This window comes from Pteropus medius, unplaced genomic scaffold (assembly GCF_902729225.1).
Source record: "Pteropus medius unplaced genomic scaffold, Ma_sr-lr_union100, whole genome shotgun sequence".
In the NCBI taxonomy this organism is placed as follows: domain Eukaryota; kingdom Metazoa; phylum Chordata; class Mammalia; order Chiroptera; family Pteropodidae; genus Pteropus; species Pteropus medius.
This window is the reverse complement of record NW_024344240.1, coordinates 3545163-3567140: the sequence shown is the minus strand read 5'-3', so window position 1 is coordinate 3567140 and position 21978 is coordinate 3545163. Positions and strand designations below refer to the sequence as shown.

General features: G+C 36.2%; 1 protein-coding gene across 3 annotated transcripts in view; it reads right to left on the bottom strand.

Annotated features, from left to right (window-relative positions):
- Positions 1-21978, bottom strand: part of CA8 (carbonic anhydrase 8) — a 140081-nt gene that overhangs the window by 11451 nt on the left and 106652 nt on the right. Inside the window, exon 9 of one of the 3 annotated variants that reach the window (XM_039868873.1) lies at positions 1328-1454. The exons of 1 other annotated variant lie outside the window; for it this stretch is intronic. The gene's annotated coding sequence lies outside the window, so the exon portion shown is untranslated. Of the gene's footprint in view, positions 1-1327; positions 1455-6394; positions 6415-21978 lie in introns of those variants that run through there. One more of the 3 variants, XM_039868876.1, reaches the window with a different exon arrangement.

Genomic DNA, 21978 nt, shown 5'->3' with positions numbered 1-21978 from the left:
TCAATTGTTCTACTGATGTCCCTTATATTATAATTAGTTGTCCAGTCTCTTTCATCTACTGAAATCTGAAATAGTTCCTCAGTCTTACATTGTGTTTCTTGTATTTGATATTTTTGAAGTGTAAGGGCACAGGCAGTTACTTTGTAGTATGTTTCTAAATTTGGGATATATACATATCACCAAAATCACACTAGTTGAATTTTAGTCTATGCTCAAAAATCAGATCTAAATCCACCTCACACACATCCCAATATATGCGTACCATATTCCTAGATAAAAGATGAAGAGTAATTCTGTTTTGTCAGCTTCTGAAATGTGAGTTAAATCCACGATCATTTTCTCAAATTTGCTTCAGAGAAAATTTGGAGCATTGGAAATGGGCCCAAAATGAAGGGTCCCATGCAAAAGTAGCCAGACAAATGTTTTGCCAATAGTAATGATTCAATTGCCAGGCCGTATTCAAATATAAGTATGTGGCTATTGATGATATTGATGACTGAGGAAGAGAACATTATACTCCTATCTCTTTCTCTTTATAAGTTTTAATTTTGACAAAATTTTAAACTTACAGAAAAATTGCTGGGATGTATATATGACCCTTTACCACCTCAACTCACCGGTTGTTTACATTTCACTCTATTTGCTTTATTATTCTCTCTCTCTCTCCCCTGTGCGTGTGTGTGTGCATGTGTATGTATATGTTTTCGTATTTTTCGGAACCATTTGAAAGTAAGTTGCAGATTTCATGACACTTTACACTTAAATACTTCAGCGTTTATTTTCTAATGACAACACAGTTATAAAAATCAAGATTTTTAGAATTGATATATTTTTAGACAGTCCATGTTTAAATTCTATCAATTGTTCAAATAATGTTCCTTACAGCTCATTTTTCCTTGTCCATGACCACACATCGCATTTGGTTATCATGTCTCTTTAGTCTCCTTTAATCCAAAATAGTTCCTAAACCTTGCTTTGTGTTTCTTGCCCTGGATATTTCTGAATTATACAGGCAGTTATTCTGTAAAATGTCCCTCAGACTGGGTTTGCTATTTTTGAAATGTAATTTGAGGAGTGCTACAGGACACCAGTTACCTGAATGGATCTGTCTTATAAACATATCCACATATCTGGGATGCCCAACATTGGAATAACTGTTTTAAATTGAGACACTGTTTCCTGAATATTCCTGTTAAGTCATTTATGTTATCTTGAATCAGTGCTTTAAAATCCATTACCTTAGTTACAAAATAGGCTAACCAGCTATAACAGAGACCCAAATATGACTTAAACTAAACTTTATTTCTCATGTAACAGGCCAAGGAAAGGAGTTCAAGACCTAGTTGGTACAGAAGCCATGTTCAGGCTTCTATGTCTGGTCCAGAACAGCTGCTCTAGGTCTTTCTGTCACTCAACCAGTGGGAAGTGCCAGAGATGTGCACACGTATCTCTTTCTAGAGACATGAATGGAGATATGGCAACATCAGTTCTACTTGCACCACACTGTGCAAAACTCAGTCATAGAGAGCACACCAAGCTGCAAGAGAGGCTGGAAAAGGGCTCTCTCACAGGTGGCCATGTATCCTGCGTTCCCATCACTAGAGACAGCAATCAGTACTTGGTGGCCATCTGACAGTCTCTGACCCAGAAGCTAACCACACATTAACACTTCCTGATTAGCAGACTGTCACTTAAAGAGTACAGTATCCAAAGGTACAATGTAAAGGGAAAAAGGAATTTAGCGAAAAGCTCAATTTATAGAAAGCCCACCTAGGCAATACACACCCAAGTGGAAAAACGCAAAGGGAACTGATGAGATGATAGACCTCTTAAAGATCCCTTAGATGCCTGGGGAAAGGTGTTCAGTTGGTCACGTCTCGCAACCTTATTTCTTACCAAGCACTGTTCCTTGTGCATAATACTACAGAGACACCAAATCACTTGTGGTTTTCCTATACACCGTTGCTTCATGCTCTTTCCAACTTAGGTCTTACTTGTACCTCTATGTAGAATGTCCTTCTTTTTGTCACTACTATCCAAGTGGCAAAACCAACTTATCTTTTAGCAGGTATTCAGATCTCAACTTCTCTATGAAAAATATCTTGACTCCTAGAATATAATGAGTACTCCCAGACAGCTTACATTTATAGCACTGAGTATCCCAGTGCATTTTACACATCTGTCTCACACTATTGGACTCTGAGTTTGGGGGGCACAGACTGTCTCACTAGTTTTGGGCCCTTGCATTCTGTGGTTCAGAAATGCAGGCCCATGTTGTATACTTTTCCAATATGTCAGAGGGTGACCACAAGGAGAAACTCAGGAGGTCATAAGAGCAATGGAAGGCAATCAGGACACGAGGATGTTGAGCTTGAGAATAACTGATGACTAACGAAAAGAAGCCAATGAAAAGGGAGAGACGATAGATGTGGAAGAGAGAAGAGGCAATAGAAATAAGAACATGAGGCTTGTCAAAGAAGAATATCTAGATTTGGAAATAAGGATGAAGGAAAAGACAGTAAAGGGAATTACAGAGAAATGCTAAAGTAGAGACAAAGCAAATTGAAGTTACTTGTATATATAAATAGATAAATCAAGAAGTCATATATTAAATTCTTTTCAAATTTATGTGTTTATATTAAAAATTAGGTTATAAGTTTGACTCTCTACCAAAATACACTTAAACAAAGTAATGTCTGTAATTTAGGACCCAAATTTTGTTTACCACAGCATTTTTATTGGAATCTTGACCTTCACATACAGTTCTGGTAAAATCTAGCAACTCTGGGTTGTAGTGACTTTTAAGTAACTAACATTATTAGGAAATAAATTGAAAAGGGATGTGAAGTGAAAGACTGATAAATGCATTTGTTTCTAAGTAGTAACAAGGTTCAGATACTTTCCCCAGATGGCTTTTTAATTTTTTCTTTTTAGAAAACTAAGCTGGTGAATAATAGTAAATACCAACACCAGAGTCTAATTTGGATACCAGACTCGCACTGGGCAGAAGGGAAGTGTTTTTCTGTTATCTCTCCCTTCCATTTGTCCCCTCCCGTCACTCTATCAAGAGCCCTGTCATTTAGCAAATGTTTCCCTGACACACTGGCTGCTTGAAACCAGCACCTCTTAGGTGATCCCAGCGCAGGCCCATTTGGTCTTGGGCTGCCCTCACTCACCCTAATAATCTAAGATTCACTACTATTCGTGTTACTTGGGATAAAGGGATAAAGGAATGTTAATAACCCTGTGATGAAAATCGGCCTAACCTGAATCATAAGAGTGTTAATAATTAAATGACACGATCAGCGATTCTAGTGAGGTGTGCTCCAGGAAGGAGCCCAGAGGGCCTCTCGTAGAATCTTTTTACCATTCAGATAATTCTTCAAACCTTCTGAAGATGAGAATTTCTGCTTTTCTTCCAAATCCAACAGAGTTTGGCTCTAGGTGTGGTACAACTATGGCTGACAAGAAATAAAAATAATGAAATAATAGTTGATATTTATTCAACTCCTACTATGGGCCAGGCATTGGCTACTTACATTACATCCGTTATTTCCTTTCATTCTTATAATAGTTCTATGAGCTACCTTAGACCTCTGTTGTCTAAATCAGCAGTCCTCAACCTTTTTGGCACCAGGGACCAGTGTTCCTATGAGAATCTAATGCTTGATAATCTGAGGTGGAGCTGAGGCGGTGATACTAGCGCCGGGGAGCCGCTGCAAATACAGATGAAGTTTTGCTTGCTCACCTGCAGCTCACCTCCTGCTGTGTGTCCTGGCACCCATCTGTGGCCCAGGGGTTGGGGACTCCTGGGGACTGCAACTATGATCTTGACTTGTACAAGAATTCTACTTAACTGCTGCAGTCCATGCCTTTAGGGGTTCAGTTGCTAATTCTTTTTTGGTGTAAGAATTACAGCTGTCACTAAGATGAGAATCATATAAAAAATAAATCAGAACCTTATAGTAATAGATATATTGAAGCTCTAGTAACAATAGCCAAGATGTGAAAACAGCCTCCACTCAGAAACAGAAAGTATAGCATAAGGAATATAGCCAATAATATTATAATAACTATGTATGGTGTTAGAGGGGTACTGGATTTATTGAGGTGATCACTTTGTGAGTGACAGAGGCATCTAATCACTATGTGGTATGTCTGAAACTAATATACTGTTGTATGCTAACTATAACTGAAAAATAAAAGACTATTATTTTAAAAAAAGGTATCAGTTTTTACAGGTCTTATCTACAACAGGCACTTTTGCTACTCTTTTGTTTTTCAAGTGCATGTAAGGCACATTTCCCTCTCCTTCCCCTTTCCTCTCTACAGAACACTACGCTAAAATTCCCCTAAAAACATTTACTTTTTTCTCTTCTCTGTGTCTCTTCCTACTCTAGTCTCACCTCAAGAATTATAGTAATTAAAAAAAAAAATCTAATAGTCAAAATGGCTACTTTCCCAAAACTCAAAAAAAAAAAAATTATAATGTAGGTAGCCTAGAAATTTTCTCTATTTACCACATAGTTAAGGACTAAATTTGATATATTTTTCAGAAATATCTTTGCTTGTCAGTATCATGGTAATGATTCAAGAATAGTTACGTTAAATGCCTCAGACTTTTTAAGCACATGGCCAATAACGTGAGTTTTTTTCCATTTTATGAGCTGCTGTTGACATTGAGATTTTCCACATCCTCAGAGAAGCTATGCTACCTCTGTTAGAAGGACTGGCTACTTTCGTTAACATGAGTTGCTCTAACAAAAAAAAAAAAAAAAACAAAAAAAAAACAAAAAAAAACAAAACAAAAAAAAAACGTTCCTAGAACATCCTCTGGTGGCGACAATGAGAATCATCACTTTCAACACAACTAACCTTTCCTTGCCCAGCTGGCTGACACTTCCCAGGAAACGGAGATAACAAGAGAGAAATCTGCTGCTTTCAAGACATTTTGACTACCCAGCCACACAATCAGTCATTCTGCTGTCAAAGATCTTAATTCGTGGTGGCATCATCTCCCCACAGGACTTACTGTACATGTTTTTCTACCGTGGGTATAAATCTGAAAGTGAAAAGTAAAGAGACCTTGTAAATCTGTTGTTAGAAAGGCAAAGTCTCATATACTACTTCTTTGCAAATTTCCAGAAAAATAAGTAAATTATTATTCCATAAAGATCAAATTTTTTCTTTTTAATATTTCACACTTAAAAAAATATGGAACCCACAGCAACAGAGAGTGGAATGGTGGTTGCCAGGGGATGGGGATGTGGTGAAATGTTGGTCAAAGAGTCCAAACTTTCAGTTATAAGATGAAAAAATTATGGGGACCTAATGTGCACATGGTGACTATAGTTAATAATACTGTATTGTCTTCTTGAAATTTGCTAATTTTTTTTTGCATTCTCACCACAAAAAAAAAAAAATGGCAGCTAAGACAGATGTATTGATTAACTTCATTGTGGACATCATTTCACAATGTGTACATATAGATCGAATGGTCATATTATACAACTTAAATACATACCATTTTATTTGTCAATTATACCTCAATAAAGCTGAAAAAAATAAAAAATAAAAATTCCACATAAAAGATAAGAAAAATGCAGTGTTCAGATTTCTTTGTTATAAAAATTAAAGTTTAATAAAAACTATCCGATAGACAGTCCAAGATTTAGAAGCTGCAGTGACATTTCTCCAACTGATGGTCATGGTCTTCAATGCTTTGCTTCAACACTGCAAACCCCACAGAGACTGTTCTTTTTCTCCAACAGTAAATCATAGAAGTCAGTAAACAATGACAGTCTTCCTGGGAATGGGAAGGCTAAGGCATCAATTATGAATTAATTAAGCTTATGTGGCAATCAAACTCTGTGAATTAGGTGAGAAGCAGCATTCATTTAAACCAGTGATGAGAGCTATTGAGAGCTATTGAGGCTGATACCGGCCACATGTTCTTTGAATTTTATTATACATCATGAATGAATTAAAACTAATGAGGCTGGCTTGTGTTGCTAATTTCATTAATGATTTGGTTAATGCAAAGTTTAAAGGATGTGGCACATGACTATATGTTGAATGTCATAGAACTAATAACATTTTATAGGTCATGCAGCTCCCAGAGATGTCATCATCTACAGGAATTACTACTTTGTAAATGTTTCCTTTGCAAATTCTTTAAGATGTAAAGAAGGTAAATATGAACATGTATTCCTGAGTTATAGGCTAGAACAGTAAACTTAAGGCAATCACAGGTTGAAAATAACAATACTATGACAGTAAAAATAGAAGTGTCCTTTGCCCTATTTGAAACAAAACAGATAACCAGCAACACTTCCCAGACAATGCAATGCTTCTCATTACTTACCCTTTTTACTGGTTGGGGATTCTTCAATTTCAAGCAACAAAAGCTGACCTCTGGATAGATGAAACATAGGGTAATTTATTAGAAAAATCTGGAAAAGCTCCCATCTAGAGAGCAGACTGAAAAACCCTGCTCGGAAAAGTCAAAAGAGGCAGCTTCTCAGAGTTTATACAGTTTCACCTTTGCCATGTGCAAGATGATAATATCAAGGACTGAAGAAAGGAGATACAGAGATCCCTCTGGTTTCCCTCACATAAGGTCAGGCACCTGTTACCATCCCACCCAGACTAGGCACAGTGAGGGAGAAGCATTTTTCCAAAGAGAAATGGAGAAGAGGTAATATATGCTGGGTGACCAGGAAAAAAATGCCAATAACCCACTACCCAAACCATGGTCACCTGCCTTAGCATGTGCCATATCACCTGTCAACTGGTCTTGGATCACTGTGAGCTATGGACAATATAACACCACTTAAAATCCTTTTTTGTCTACTTTAAATGTTTTATCTTGTTTTGTTGTAAATTTTCAAAATTTTAATTTTGTTTTTAATCCTAACATGGCATATGTCTTCTGAGAAACAGATGAATAAAACTGTCAACCAAGGCTTGGTTCACTATTTAGGGTGTCAGGCAGAAGTGGGTAAAACAAAGATGACATCTCTCTTGATTGACAAGACAGTCAAGTCTAGAGTCAAGTCTATAGCCACTATTGACCATGCCCTTGCTTAATCACTGGGATGACAAATGATTCAAGTACAAATTTGAACCTGGAGAGTGATAAGGCCTAGGGTCCCAACCAAGAAAGATGGGGTTCACAGAAAGGCTGCCAGTTCATCAGAGAGCCAAAGCGCACACCAGAAAGTAGTCTATGGACTGAGCCCACGCAGACACCCAGGGACAAAGGACAGAACATACACACTGGACACTGAAACCAAAGACAGGCACTAGAGCTAGAGCACCCCTGCTGGCAGGGATTGGGTTTGAACACATTTCTCAGTGTGACCTGCCATGGCCGTTCAGGACTGCACAGAGCTGAGCTTGTGGAAGGCAATTCACCAATGTTAGTAGCTGAAAGGTATTAAATTTATAAAGTAATTCCCACGTGTGATGACATCTCCAAAAGACAGGCGACCTATAAAATGGTGTTATTGTCATTTATGAGATAATTATGTGGCTCAGATTGATGAAGTCAGAAAAAAACATAATCGCCATATCTGTTTAGTCTTGCTTTATTGACCCTCCCACCCCATCCCCAAACCAAGGAACAGGAAAAGCATTTTGAGTTCATTGACAAGATACAGGGAAGGAGATCTCATAATTTTCTAGCAATTAAGAGGTAGAAAGTTGAAATCAATACCTACTCACCTGTTATTGCCAGGTTCAAATGAATTAAGTATCTATAATATGTTTTCTGTATTATCTTTATTGTTATCATTATCTAAATAACCATAAATAATATTTGCAAGAGTCAGTATATATTTCATCCCAACATTAGTTCCCTTATGACTAATGGACATTACCATATGTGTCCCAGAGAAGTGTCTCTCAAGGCTGAAGAAACTGTTGTATAAATGTAAAGCAAAGTGTAGAAGAGGTTTACCCTGCAATATTCTAGGAAGATGTTCGGAGATAATCAGAACAGATTGCATTTATTTCTGGTGGGCAAAAACTATGTTTATTGTTTGCAGTGTCATTTATATTAATTTATCATTGGGGCTAATAATAATACAAACGTTGTGCAATGGTTATACTTTGTCTCAGTTTAATCAGCTAATTGTTTTCCCAGTTCATATGATTGAATATTTATGTGACCCCAATCAATTAAGTGCTATACGGTTGTAGAGATGATGTCACATGACGTCTGCCCTCAAGGCGGTTATAGTCTAGTACTACAGAGATAGATAATAACTACAAGGCCAAGTGTAACGTCAATAACCACAAAGTGTTAAAGGAATAAAGAAAAGGCAAGCTCTATGAAATATGAGATCCTCAGAAACAAAAAAGAGCTCGTGACAGATATTTTACTTGGTGAGACTTTTCTAATTGAGAACTTCATATATTTATTCTTATTGTCCCTCACATATTATAAATAAAACATTATTATTCTTCATACCAGTGGATCTTGAACTTCAGTATGCATAAAGATACCTAAAGAGATGGTAAATATGCAGATGCTTCCTCAATTTCTAAGCATCTGATTCAGTGGGCCTACATTTTAGTGTGTACTCCAGGAGATTTTGATATGGGTGTTTTTCCTGTAGTTTGAGAAATATTATCTAGACATTGATATTTTGTTCAATGTCCTTCAGTGTTTCCACTCTAATGTTACTGAAGTGAGGTGATTAGCCCTTGGTGAAGTTTATAAGATACTTCATAAAGATATTTCCCTTCTTGATGACACCCATGCGCTTTGGCATGACCAGACTAACTCTGCCCACTCTTTGCTTTAGGTAAGAATGTGACTACATTTTATGGGGCTAATGAAGAATTCTAAGAGAAGTTAAGCAAAAGTTACACACCATAAGGTCTAGATATCATTTGCCCGCAAACCATTATTTGGAAAGAAGTAGATATATTTGACTTAACAATATTTAGGAGAGACAAACATAGACATTTTCACTTTTTGCATTGCAAATTTTATGTTACTTATCATTATATCAAGAAAAGTCATCGGATTTATAACACTGATTTGTTCTTAATAAAATCACATGCCTATGTCTCAATTCATTTGATTGTAGAATTCTGAATAGACTATAAAAATAAATTTCTAGAGTTAATGACCTAAAAAATTACCATTAATTGAAGTACAAGCATTTATTTCAATTAAAGAATGTCACAATATTTAGTTTACATCTCAAAGCTACCACAGTAAATCTAATCAATGGAATAATTTATACTGAAGAGCAATTTGAATAATTTAATACACTGTACTTAATGTTGGTCATTAGATGTAATTGCAAATTTATACTATTATAAATGCAATATGTTCTGTACTATTTTTCATTCTGTTTATTTCCTGTCATATTACTTACTATTAATATACAAAACATATAAAACCATCCCTTTTTACCAAATAGCCTCAAAGGAAGTTTAACCAATGTAATCTCATGGGTGAAATCCATCTTTCAGAAATAAATTCATAAAAACAACAGACCTTATAAATATTTAATATGCAATTACTTGGGATTATTCAATAAACTCAATTATCTATATTCTGATTTCTCTTTTGTGTCAATTAGCTCTTATTAAGGCAACATTTAATTTCTATAGAAGAAAAGTAAAAAGCAAATGTATGATTGCAAGTTATATTCACTTAATGCTTCCTACTTCAAATACTCCCTTCTCCAGGAGATAAGGTAAACATCATCCGGGATAAGTCATGAAAAGAGTATGTACCCCTGATATGATATGGTGAGGTGACACTTCACCTCTGTGATCTTCTTCCTCAAACCACAATCCCAGTCAAACCATAAAAAAAATCACAAAAACCCAAATTGAGGAACATTCTACAAAATACATACATAACCAGTACTCCTCAAAGCTGTTAAAGTCATTTTAAAAAATGAAACTGAGAACATGTCACAATCCAGAGAAGGCTAAGGAGACTTGACAGCGGACATAACTTGGTATCCTGAATGAAATTCTGGGACAGAAAAAGGGCAGTGGAGAAAATTAATAACATGTGAATGAAGTATGGATGTTAGTTTGTGACATTATCAATATTAGTTCATTAGTTATGACAAATGTACAATAATAATGTGAAATGATGTTAACGATAGGGAAAACAGTGAGGAGTATACGGGAACTCTCTATATTACCTTTGCAACTTTACTGTAAATTGAGCATTATTGAAAAATAAAAAAGATTATTTAAAAATGGAAAAAAACAATACTATCAAAAGACAATCTAGGAGAAAATACTTGTAACATAATAATAGGCAAAATTATTAGTATCTAGAACGTAGCCTACAAATTGATTAGGAAAAAGACAAAAAAATAAAAATGTGAGGAAAGCACTAGAACAAGTAATTCCCTGAAAATATAGACAAATAGCCAATAAATGTGAAACTATGTTAAATGTAAGTAGTGATCAAGGAAACACGAATTAAAATGACCACTTTTTATCTATTATGTTGGCAAATGTAAAAGGACTACACCTAGGTATCAATCAGAAAAGGCAGGTTGCCATGCGCTGCTGGCAGAACCAAGAATGTGACAGAATATAACAAAATTACAAATGCTCACACCCTTAAACCTAGAAATCCCAAGTGTCATTATCTATCCTAGGCACTAGTGGCCAGAAAATGGGCATAAGGAATTCCATTGCTACACTATTTGTAGTGGTAAAAAAATTTTAAACTATGCACATATTCATAAACAGAGCAATTGTTACATAAATTAAACAATATGATAGTATATGTATATGTATATAACATATGTGATACATATATATATAGTTTAAAATATGAGCACACATGAACAGATCTCCAAGATTTTGCTGAAGGGGAGAAAAGCAAGCTACAGAACCGTAAGTTTATCGTGTCACTTTAAAAAAAAAATAAAGAGAACAAATGCTAATAAAATTATATGTTTTGTCGGGGAGCCCAAAGATATATGTAACTACATAGAAAGGAATCTGGATGATGCACACTATACTAATAGTAGTGGGTGGTCATGGGAGTGAGATGCACAGCACGTGTTAAGGATGCTCTTCCAAGAGGATTCTAACAGGTGCTGTGCTACTACAGGTTTAGCAACCAACGTTCCCACTGTAGTTAGTGTCTGCTGCTTTCTTAGGAGTAAAACATTCACTGCAGACAATTTCAGAGCTCACGAAATTCCCAAAACTTTAAGAACTGTCTCCTCCAAGCCAGTACGAGCCGGCTCCAATAAATCACCTGCTCTAGCTCTACCTTTTTTTTTAACTTGTATAGTTAGCAATTATTTTTCTAATTTAAAAAAATATATATCTGAATTATTCTGAAATTTCTCCAGAAGCAGAAATTTCCTGAGTTGTATTAAAACCTCTAAATTTCATAAAGTATTCCTGATGTCCATTAAAATTTCTGTGTCAGCAACAGCAGTTCTGGGACTATTAGATGATAGGCACTCTCTCTATCTCTCTGACAACAATATAGGTGAACTTAAAAAATAATTTTAAACAAACGATTTAACTACTTTGCCATCATTAAGCTCCATGATCCAGTTGAATGAATGGTGAGATAATTAAGGGTGTTGTATTAATTTTCTATTGCCGCTGTAACAAATTACCACAAACTTAGTGGCTTAACACAACACAAGTTTATTATCTTACAGTTCTATAATTCATAAGTCTGAAATGGGTCTCACCAGACTAAAATCAAGGAGTCAGCAGGGCTGCATTCATTTCTGGAAGCTCTAGGGGAGAATTCACTATCTTGCCCTTTCTGGTGTCTAGAAGCCACCCACATGCCTAGCCTGTGACCCCTTTCTCCATCTTCAAAGCCAGCAACAGCAGGTGGAACCCTTCTCACATTGCATTACATTGACCTCCTCTCCTGCCTTTCTTTTCCCCATTTAAGAATCTTTGTGATTACACAAGCCCACCTGGATAATCCAGGATAATCTCCCCATTTCAAGGTCAACTGATTAGCAACCTTAATTCCATCTGCCACCTATTTCCCTTTACCATGTAACCAAACACATTCATTAATTCTTGAGATTAGAACATAGACATCTGGGTGGGGGAAGTGGGAGGCAGGGGGCATTAATCTGCCTATAGCAGAGTCAGAAAATGAACTGTTGAAAGAGAATACCACCATTAACCAGTAGGACCTGCCTGCCTCCCGTTCTAACCAACCAGTTATTCTATACATATGCTGCTTCCTTTCCAGTCTTGGATGAAGTGTTACAAAGAAGATTGTGTGCTGGTTGCTGACCATTTGTAATGAGTGTGTGAGTTTTTCTAGGAATGAAGAAGCTGGTCCCAAATGTGTGATTCAAGGTAAATAACAGCGGTACCGCCAACTGCCAAGCCTGTTTTCTTTCTGATGAATGCAATAATAGCAATATAACAATACTACCAGAATCGTCTCTGGTGGCATTTGGTGCTGACATTTTTTGGTTGCTTCACTTGATAATATATAAAGGTTAAAAAGGAAACAATGATTTTTTTTCTCTGGCTCTCAGAAATGCTGGACTGAGTTAGCTGGCACTTCTGTTCCCATCTATACCATACATTTCAAGCAGCAGTGTTCCCTTGCTAGTTCCAAGATCAAGGTAGCAAATAGGAAAGGGTGGTAAGTATGCTAGGGCAGTAAATGGATCATGAGTGGACTTCTGCTCTATGCTATGGTGGCTTAGACTGGGATTGGCCAATGGCATTCTTAAACCAATGAAGTGTTGAAGCCGTTATATCTCTTGTCTATTACCTATTCTTAAACTCAACGGAGAGTATTTTGTCCAGATTTAAGTATCAAAGGCATTATAATGATGTTAACAATGAACTATACAAATGCAAAAATTAAACAACAAAAGTTTTAACAGCACTGAATGGGAAATTGATGTTGTATTTATGAAAGAATGGAGAAGAACACAATCAAAAGTTTCAAGATGCATTCAGTATCAATGTGGATACACACACTGACTTGCACAGACAATCGGTAGGACACAAGGAAGTTATTCAAGTAAGAAGGAAAAAAGATTCATATTATTCCTTCCACAGAGAAAAGGAATTTGGTTCTTCAAAAATACTATTTTATATTTTCAGCTAATTAATACAGACACCATAATATAATCCAGGCCTTAGGATCTAATTTAGTGCTACAGTAGTTTGGTTAAAGTATTCAAATGGGTTCAAGTTCGTTAGTTGTTAGATCCATAGTAAGGATCAGACCATGAACACAGGAGCTGGGTCTCGCATGGCATTGAGACTCAGATGTCTGATGTGGCATCTGGTCTCTTGACCCAAGGCTGCAGGTCTGGCTCCTTCTTGGATGTCCAGTGAACCTTACGTAAGTAAAGAAACTAAGAGGACTAAAGAAATATAAGCTTGGTCTAAGATGGTTAGGTAGCTACCTTGTTCTTTATTCCCCCGTCCTTTTTGTACTCCTCTGAACTTCCTTGTTTTGGGGAAAAAAAGTATTAAACTAATCTTAAGAGGAAACTTCACAGATGAAAAAGTATTTAAATTTTTGAAAAAATATGATTATCTCTGCTTCCCAAAAAGGGGACTAAAAAAACACTGAAGTGAGAAATTACTGTTCTATTCTACAAATCAGAAAATACAAATCAAAGAAAAGCTAAATTGCTTTCTCCCAAACTACACCAAACTACACCAAAATGCAGGGGTTTCTTGTATGTGAATGAAGGAAAAATCCATTTCTGCATCTATTATCTCCTTTTTGTGTTGTCTTATTTCAATACAGAATCTATGAGGAGAGGGTAATACAATGAAATAAAGAGATATGGAGTAGGAAAAAAGATAATAGATTCAAAATAATTTTAATTCCCTCATGTATACATATTCTTATATCTCAAGCCTGGGAATGATTTTGTTGCCAGGGGAAAAGAGAAATAGATCTTGTGATCCAGTTATAAATAGACCAATATTTATTTTTGTGTTTCAAAAGAAACGTTTTAAGTAAACTGATATATATATGTGTGTGTGTATATATACTACTTATTTGAATAATATTGTATTTCTAATCCTAGAAGCATTTGGAGAAATTGTATAATTCAAAGCTTTATTTTCCCCAAAGAAACAATGTTCTAATCAGAGAGATAACTCTAAGACACTTACGGTTAGATGTAATAATATTGAAGAGTTAAAGTAGAATATAATGATAGCCTGGCAAGAAATGAGAGTGGAAAGGAAAGAGAAATTCTTATGATCTGCTGCAATTTGGTTTAATCTTTCTGTTGGAATGAATATTGAATTCAAGGAGGCACAATTACCAGCAGGTCTTAGAAAAAAGAGTGAGTTCCTAGCTTAATCATTAATAAACTTAAATTTTCTCAAAGTAACTTTTAAAACTTGTTTCTTTTATCTACAGCATTTTATAACATCAGCAGGTAGCTATTGAATAGCGTCCCCAGGCAATCATATCGCAGTGATCGAAATCTCTGAGATTCTATAAAATGCCATCAATATAATCAGGATAAATTACAATGTAATTCCATATGACTTTTCTTGTGCAAAAGTGTCATTACTCTCCTATTGGTTGCATGCCCATCTTCTAAAGTAGTATGAACAAAAAATAGATCATGTGTAGAAATTTACTTTTAAAGAAAACATGGCTTTTTGACTCAGGCAATATAAATACATTTATTAATCAGTTAAAACTGTAGAAGTCATGGGACTCAGAATGTTAAATCTAGAATAATTTTTTAAATGTTTGTAGTATACAGCAAGGAACTTAAATGGGAAACTAGAATAGTAATATAATCAGTTTCAATCAAATTTTCAAAAAAAAAGGAATATAAATAATTTGTCCAAAGTTAGCTATGAGATCAAGTTAGCTTCCTAAATAAAGCATTTAATGATATGGATAGATAAATTGAGGAAGATATACATATATTTATAAATAATATAATGGAATCTCATTAATTTGTAGCTCATTAATCAACTCAGATAGATAACACAGAATTTTATAATATATGGAGACCCTAAAGATATTCAAGAGAAGATTATATCATCTGGAACTTTAAATTATTTCTATAATTTCAGTGTCCAACAAGGTCAGAGATAGCTAAGCATCCAAAAAATAAGATCCTATGACCAAAAATCAGCAGAAATAACAGAAAAACTGAGCCACAGGAACTCTAAGTAGTGGAATTATCAGATGTCAGCGCCAAGCTGATGGAGAAGGGAAGGTTTCGGTGGTGAGACGCCCAGTTGGAAGAATGCATAAGAGACAGACGGCAGGCACCAACTTTACTGTGGAGAGTGCTCTTCTTCTGCGGGGAGTGCGGTTCTATTGCAGGGAGCGCAGTTCTATTGCGGGGAGCGCGCTTCTGCTCCTGCTTCTGCTTCTGCTCCTGCTTCTGCTTCTGCTCCCCTTCTTGTGCTCCCCTCCTGCTCCCCAGGGGACCACATGGCTCCATATATAACAGACAACATACAATAGTGGCATTCAGCCCCACATGTGTAATACAATAAGCTGACTTACGTTCACATATTTTAGGAGCAGGCGCCCTACTACACTATGTAACATTCTAAATCTGGGGTCCTATTCCTAACCGCGAGCCTGGATCACAGCCAGACCTGTGACCAGCCAGGCCTGGGACCCACATCTGACAACAGACTAGATAACACCTATTGTTATTATAAGCCAAGCTTAAAATTGTAAGCAGCAAAATGGTAACTATTAACTAGTGACATAGATTATTTGGAGAAGAACAAAGTAGAAAATATAAAATTGAAAAATACCATAACCAAAATGAAAAACTCAATGGGAGGGGTTATCAGATCACACCCAGCCGAAGAGGGTGTGAGTGAAACAAAAACAGATTAGAAGAAATTAGCTGAATGAAAAATAGAAAAACAAAAAGATAGAAGAAAATGTCTAAATAAAAGTGTAGGAGACATAGAATATGTAGTAAGAAGAAGGTCTATCATATGTCTAATTGAAGACTTAGAGGAAGAGAATAGAAAAAATGGAGCAGAAGCACTAACTAAAGAAAGAATAGAACAGAAGCAACCTCTGAAGAAACAATAATAATAGCTAAACATTTTCCAGAAATGATGAAGGATCTCAATCCACATATTTGTGAAACCTAATGAATACCAAGCAGGAAAGTCTAAAAGAAATACATATGTTCTTATAATAAAACTGTAAAAAATCAAAAACAAATATACAACTTAAAAAGAAGCTGATGAATAAAGGATAGGTTTATGTAAATTACACACAGAGAGACAAAAATAAGAATGACCGTCAGCTTCCGTTGGTCTGAAAAAGTCTTTATTTTGATTTTATTTTTGAAAACTATTTTGCTGGGTATAGAATTTTGGCAATGGTTTTAAAGGGGAAAATGTTTCTATCGGGGACACAACAATGGCATCACTAAAACTTACACCTGGCCATTTGGGGCTCCTTACACCACTGAACCAAAAGGTAAAACAAAAATGTTAGTGCACTGACAGGGGTGATTGTCCCGAACAACCAAGGGAAACTGGCTTGCTGCTGCCCCATGAAGGCGAGCGAGTCCGTCCGGAGAGCCCAGGGGACCCTCGGGAGTGCCTCTTGGTGCTTCCATGCCCCAAATTAAAGTTATTAAAAACTAGAACCAACACGGAATATTTGAGGACTTATACCATTCAGGAAAGCATGTTTGGGTCACTCCACCAGGTAAAGCACCTAGAGTAGCTGAGATCCTGAGTGAGAGCAAGGGAGATGTAAGATAGGCAGATCTTGTCACCGATTACAAAAATGAAGACAGTATTAGCTTTGTATATTTTCTCCTCATTATTTGCATATTTTGTGTGTATACCCTGGACACTTTCTTCTTTCTTCCCATTTTTATTTCATATACAAATTATTAGTTGGGTTTCAATTTCAGTTTTTAAGTAACAGAATATCCAATAGGTCTGTGGCTAAATTTGAGGAGGAATTAATATAGTCAGCAATGAATACTATGATGACTATGATGATTAGAACTATGTTTATTTTTTTCCTTTTTGGGAACAGATGAGAACTTTGACTTGTCAGTTGGATGTATCTTGTTAGATGCAGATATAGGGTTGTTTTGTTGATGTACAGAAGCTCAGAGGTGTGTAGAGGAGCTGAGTAGTCAATAGGAAGACTGCCAGTTACCAATTTATTGTCTCTTAGCTCCAAATTCAAACTTTACTGTCTGATCTGCCAATATCGATATGAACACTTTAACGACTTTTCCCTTGCCAGGTGGCTGTAACTTTGGAAAGTAAAGAGGTCTGGAGAGATACTGCAGGAGGAAAGTGCTTTCCATTCAGGTCGTGGTACGAGCCTGCAGCATGCGGCCAGCAGCACTCCGTGGCCAGCAGCTCTCCCTGGTTCTCCCTCGGGTGGTGTTGTAGTGGGGTGCCTTCAGTGAAACGCCTCCCCATGACTAGCTTTTCTTAGCACCGTTGGGTATGAAATTTTAGCTACTTCCAAGGGCACATTTCTAGAAAATTCCACAGCATGGCACCACGGTGACTTCTCTGCCATCCGTGAGCCACGGCTGTGCCCGGATGAAATTTGGATCTCAGCCCTGGGAGGGTGGCTTCTTTGAGTTCTCCATCTCAGCCCTAGGGGAAGCGACTGTGCCTTAGAGCCGCTACTCCTACATTCCTTAGAGTTCTCTTTACTTCCTACTAATCAACCTCTCATTACACAACCCCCATTAGTTAATAATTCTTTATATTAAACTTTCTCTTTAAATTCCTTTTCCATTCAAATTACTGTGTAGTTTCTCTCTTCTCCTTGGACACTGACACAGTGTAATCTTCTTTATTTTTATTTTTGCTGGGATTTGTTGATTTTCTTGATCCTCAAATATTTTTCTGTACTACCCTTATTTCTCCTCTTATTCTGGGACTCTAATTAAACATGTGTTAGACGGCTTGATATCATATCATAAGTCACAGAGGTTTTGTTCATTGTTTACAGCCTTTCTCATACTTCATTTTGAATGATTTCTATTGCTTTGTCTTTAAATTCATTGATATTCTGCAGTGTATAATCTGATGTTAATCTCAATCTATTTTTTTATGGATATTGTATTTTTTCTCTCTCAAAGTTTCATGTGGTTCTTTATCATGTCCACCATTACTTTTGTCACCTTTTTCATTTTTCTCTTATATCCTTGAGCACATTTAAAACTTACAATGTTGCCTTAAGATCCTTGACCCCTGATTCCTTTATCCCTCATTTATGGTTCTTTTATACTGATTGATCTTTCTCCTGGACACTGGGAACATTTCCCTACTTATTTGTAAGCAGAGTAATTTTTTAAAATCATTTACTGGCCTTTGTGAATTTTATGTCATCGACTGTTAGGTTGCGGTGTTTTCCTTTAATCAGCGTTTGTCTTTCTCGTGGCACTTTGACTTGCACGTCATTCTGCCCCTCTCATGGCTTACTGTCAAGCTGTCCTTGGGTGGGCCCAGAGCAGACTATCCTAGAGCTAATTAAGCTCTGAGATGACATGTGACCCCTCTGAGAATTCTGTGCAATCCCCCATGCTGTACCAGATTTCCTCACTCAGGCTGCTGAGCTCTGGAAATTGTCTGGCTCCTTGCTTTCTGGTGGCTCTTTTCCTGGCTTATGAAGATTCACTCTCAGCCTGTGCAGATTAGTATGTAGCTAAAGATTCAAAGAGAACCCTCTGCAGATCTCCAGAGCTCCCTGTGCGTGCGGCCTCCTCCCCTCTTTCCTATCTGAAAATTGTGACGGCTTCAGCCTCCTGAAACGACAATCTCATCCCCTCAAGTCAGCAAACTACAGGCTACATTTGTGTTCTCCCACCCCGTGCCACAGCCTGGAAACTGGGGTCATTGTAGGGCTCGTTTCATTGTTTTCCTTTTTGGGGGGTCACAGTCAGTTTTTTAGGTTGTATGGAAGAAGAGCAATTTCCGAAGCATTTAATTCTTCATGGGCAGAAGCAGAAGCTTTGCAATAGCTATTACTTTATGTTTTCTTAGTCATTAATAGTACAAATGTCATCTAGATTTAAACCTATTTAAGTAGCATACACCAACAGGTATTTATTTCCAGAATTATAACAATAATCACAAATTATTTTTTTCCATCTAGCAAAGCATCTCTAAAAGAGATATTAGCAGTATTCTATTTATGTAAATATATTCTTTGCAATGAATACTTCTGAATTTCTTTTGAACAGTCCTATAAATGGCTTTTCATTCACTCACCCAACCACAGCTTTTCTAAATAGCACTAATTTTATACCTGAAACCTCAATGAGTACATTTGCTACTTGTTGGAGTTTTGAAAGAAAAGAAGCTAGAAGAAATGAAACTGATGCTTGACAGTGGTGAAATCTGAGGATTTCACATATGCATAATAACAGTTCACTTTACCGACAGGATAGAGGGCCACTTGCCCAAGGTCGCACAGCTAATGAGAGGCCACTGCCATTATGACTGCAAGTTCAAACTCCTTCCAAGCCATTACTTGTCTACACTGAGTGCCCCTGTTCATCACAATGACATTTAGCACTTACAACAAACATGAGTAGAAAAGTGAAGTATTTATTTTCTGACACAACTATGTCATTGACTGACCTACGACCCTCGGAGGCATACAGTGGAGAGAGCACTGAACTTGGCACAGCTCATATGCATTCAGGTCTCCATTTCTTCCCCAACCACATATAAACAGGATAGTGAAATATAAAAGTTCTTCACATGGCAAAATACAATATCTTGTCTCTATGTGTCTGAGAATTTTTAATCCAATCAAATTCTGGGACAAAAATTGTTAGTATTTCATGTTTTCTTCCTCCTCCTTAACCTGTCACTTGACCGTTATCCTCTTTCTCTTCTTCAAATATTTGCTTAATCTCCTGGCTATCACTATAAAATATTCAATGGGGTCTGGTATGTGGAGAAACAGAAATGCATTGTATTGATTAAGCTTCCTGCTGCCCTGGTTTAGGGAGTAACGAGGAAATCTTATCTGTGATGATCTGGATGGTCAAGGGTTAAAGATTAGCAATTTCTGTTTCAAAAATGACAATACATTACTTGTCACTTCCTGAATCTAAGTCATTCATATCAGCCTGATAGCTGGCATTTTAAAGAATAGATCTTTCTCTGTGATTTTTTCATCAAATTTATTTTTGCTATTGCTCAGAAATGTGTCACAGGAAAGCAGTATGTATGTGCATCCTCTGAGTAAGCACACTGGGCAAAGAATTAATAGAATGAGATATTGGTATCTATGAGAATGGGGAGGGGTATGTGGAAAGATTTAGGTAATCGAGAGGAAGGTAAATTTTTGAAAACCTGGTAAAACAAAATATTACCATCAACGCTGAAAAAGTGAAGAAAATTTTAACATCCATGTAACTCCACCACATGAAGAATCTTGAGGTTTTAACACTGTATCATAATCTTTCCTATATTACAAATATATAAGTGCTGTATGTTTGCAAAGTTCTCATGAACATAAGAAGATGTGTATTTATGACATCTTTGAATGGAAGCAATCAAAATGACCACCAAGTTGGGAACAAATAAACAAATACAGCCTTATAAAATACTCTACAGCATGGAGAGACAGCAAAAACATAATGCTGGGTGGAAAAAAAAAAAAACAAGATGAAAGAATACTAATATAAAAATAAATGAATAAAACTATGCAAAAGCAGTATTATGTAGTCACATATATATGCATTTAGACGAACTGGAAAGCTGCACTCTAATTATGATTGTCTCTGAAAAATGAGTTGGGAGTGGGACTGGTAATGGTGGTTAAAGGGGACTTTTGCTTAATGTCATGTTTTGCATCTTTAAAAAAGATAAGCAAATATGACAGGTTTTTTTAATAGTTAACTCTTGGTAGTGGGAAAAGTAGATATTCTTGATTTTGTTATTATTTAGACTTTCTGTAAATTAAAATTTACAAAGTTGTCATTCAAAATAAAAGTAAAGTAAAACGATACTCCAAGTCTGAGAATTCAGCAACAATTTTCAGTAGTTTGGAGTGACGATGGAGAGAAGACACTGGGATCATGAGTGAATGCAAGCTGAATAAATGTGACTTTGTGTGACAGTCTTCTCAAGCTGTGGCAGGAGAAATTTCATTGTGTTGAGTACCCTGAAATCTGTGGAGGAGAAGCTGTTATACAGCCATATATATATATAAACACGAATATATAAAAAACACGAAACTGGCATACTGATATGTACCCTTTGAACCTATACATATACAGCTATATATATATATATAACACGAAACTGGTGTACTGATATGTACCCTTTGAACCTCCAAGAAGGACCCTGGCTGAGGGGACAAAAGCCATTAAAAAAAAATTCCAGTAACATGGGATGGAAGTACTTGTATGATTTATACACTTCAGCAGGGCTCTTTGAAAGAAAGGCCAAGAGAAGGAGCAATGGCCAACTTTTTTTTTCAGGTTATTTTTATAGTGTTAACCAGTGGTGATTGTGGACATATAAACTGGTGAAACAGTTGGAGGAAAAAAAAGGTGGGAGGAGGAAGTATGAAACTGGAAGTGGCATAAAACAATTAGAACAAAATAAATAGGCGGGAAATCTTTTAAAAATATTTATAACTTTTTAATAACCTTTTTAAGTTTAAAATATCCAGTAAGTCACATATGAGATTATTTATTCAGTTATCATCCACTGAAAAAATAATTGCAAAAAGCTATTTCGAATTAGGTAATATTTCTAAAGAAGATTTATTTAGTTACTAATTCAAGATTATCTTTACATACTTCAAAATAATAGCATTTAACAAGAGATTAGATGGATAGATAGTATTATTTATTTGCTTTACAGGCAATACATGAAGTATCTATGATTCCACAGATCCCTGATAATAATTTTATAAGCCCCCATCCCTTTCCATCCAGCTGTGGCAACAGAAATTTAGAAAGAACTTTTGGCTTTGGGTGGAAGATGATTAGAATG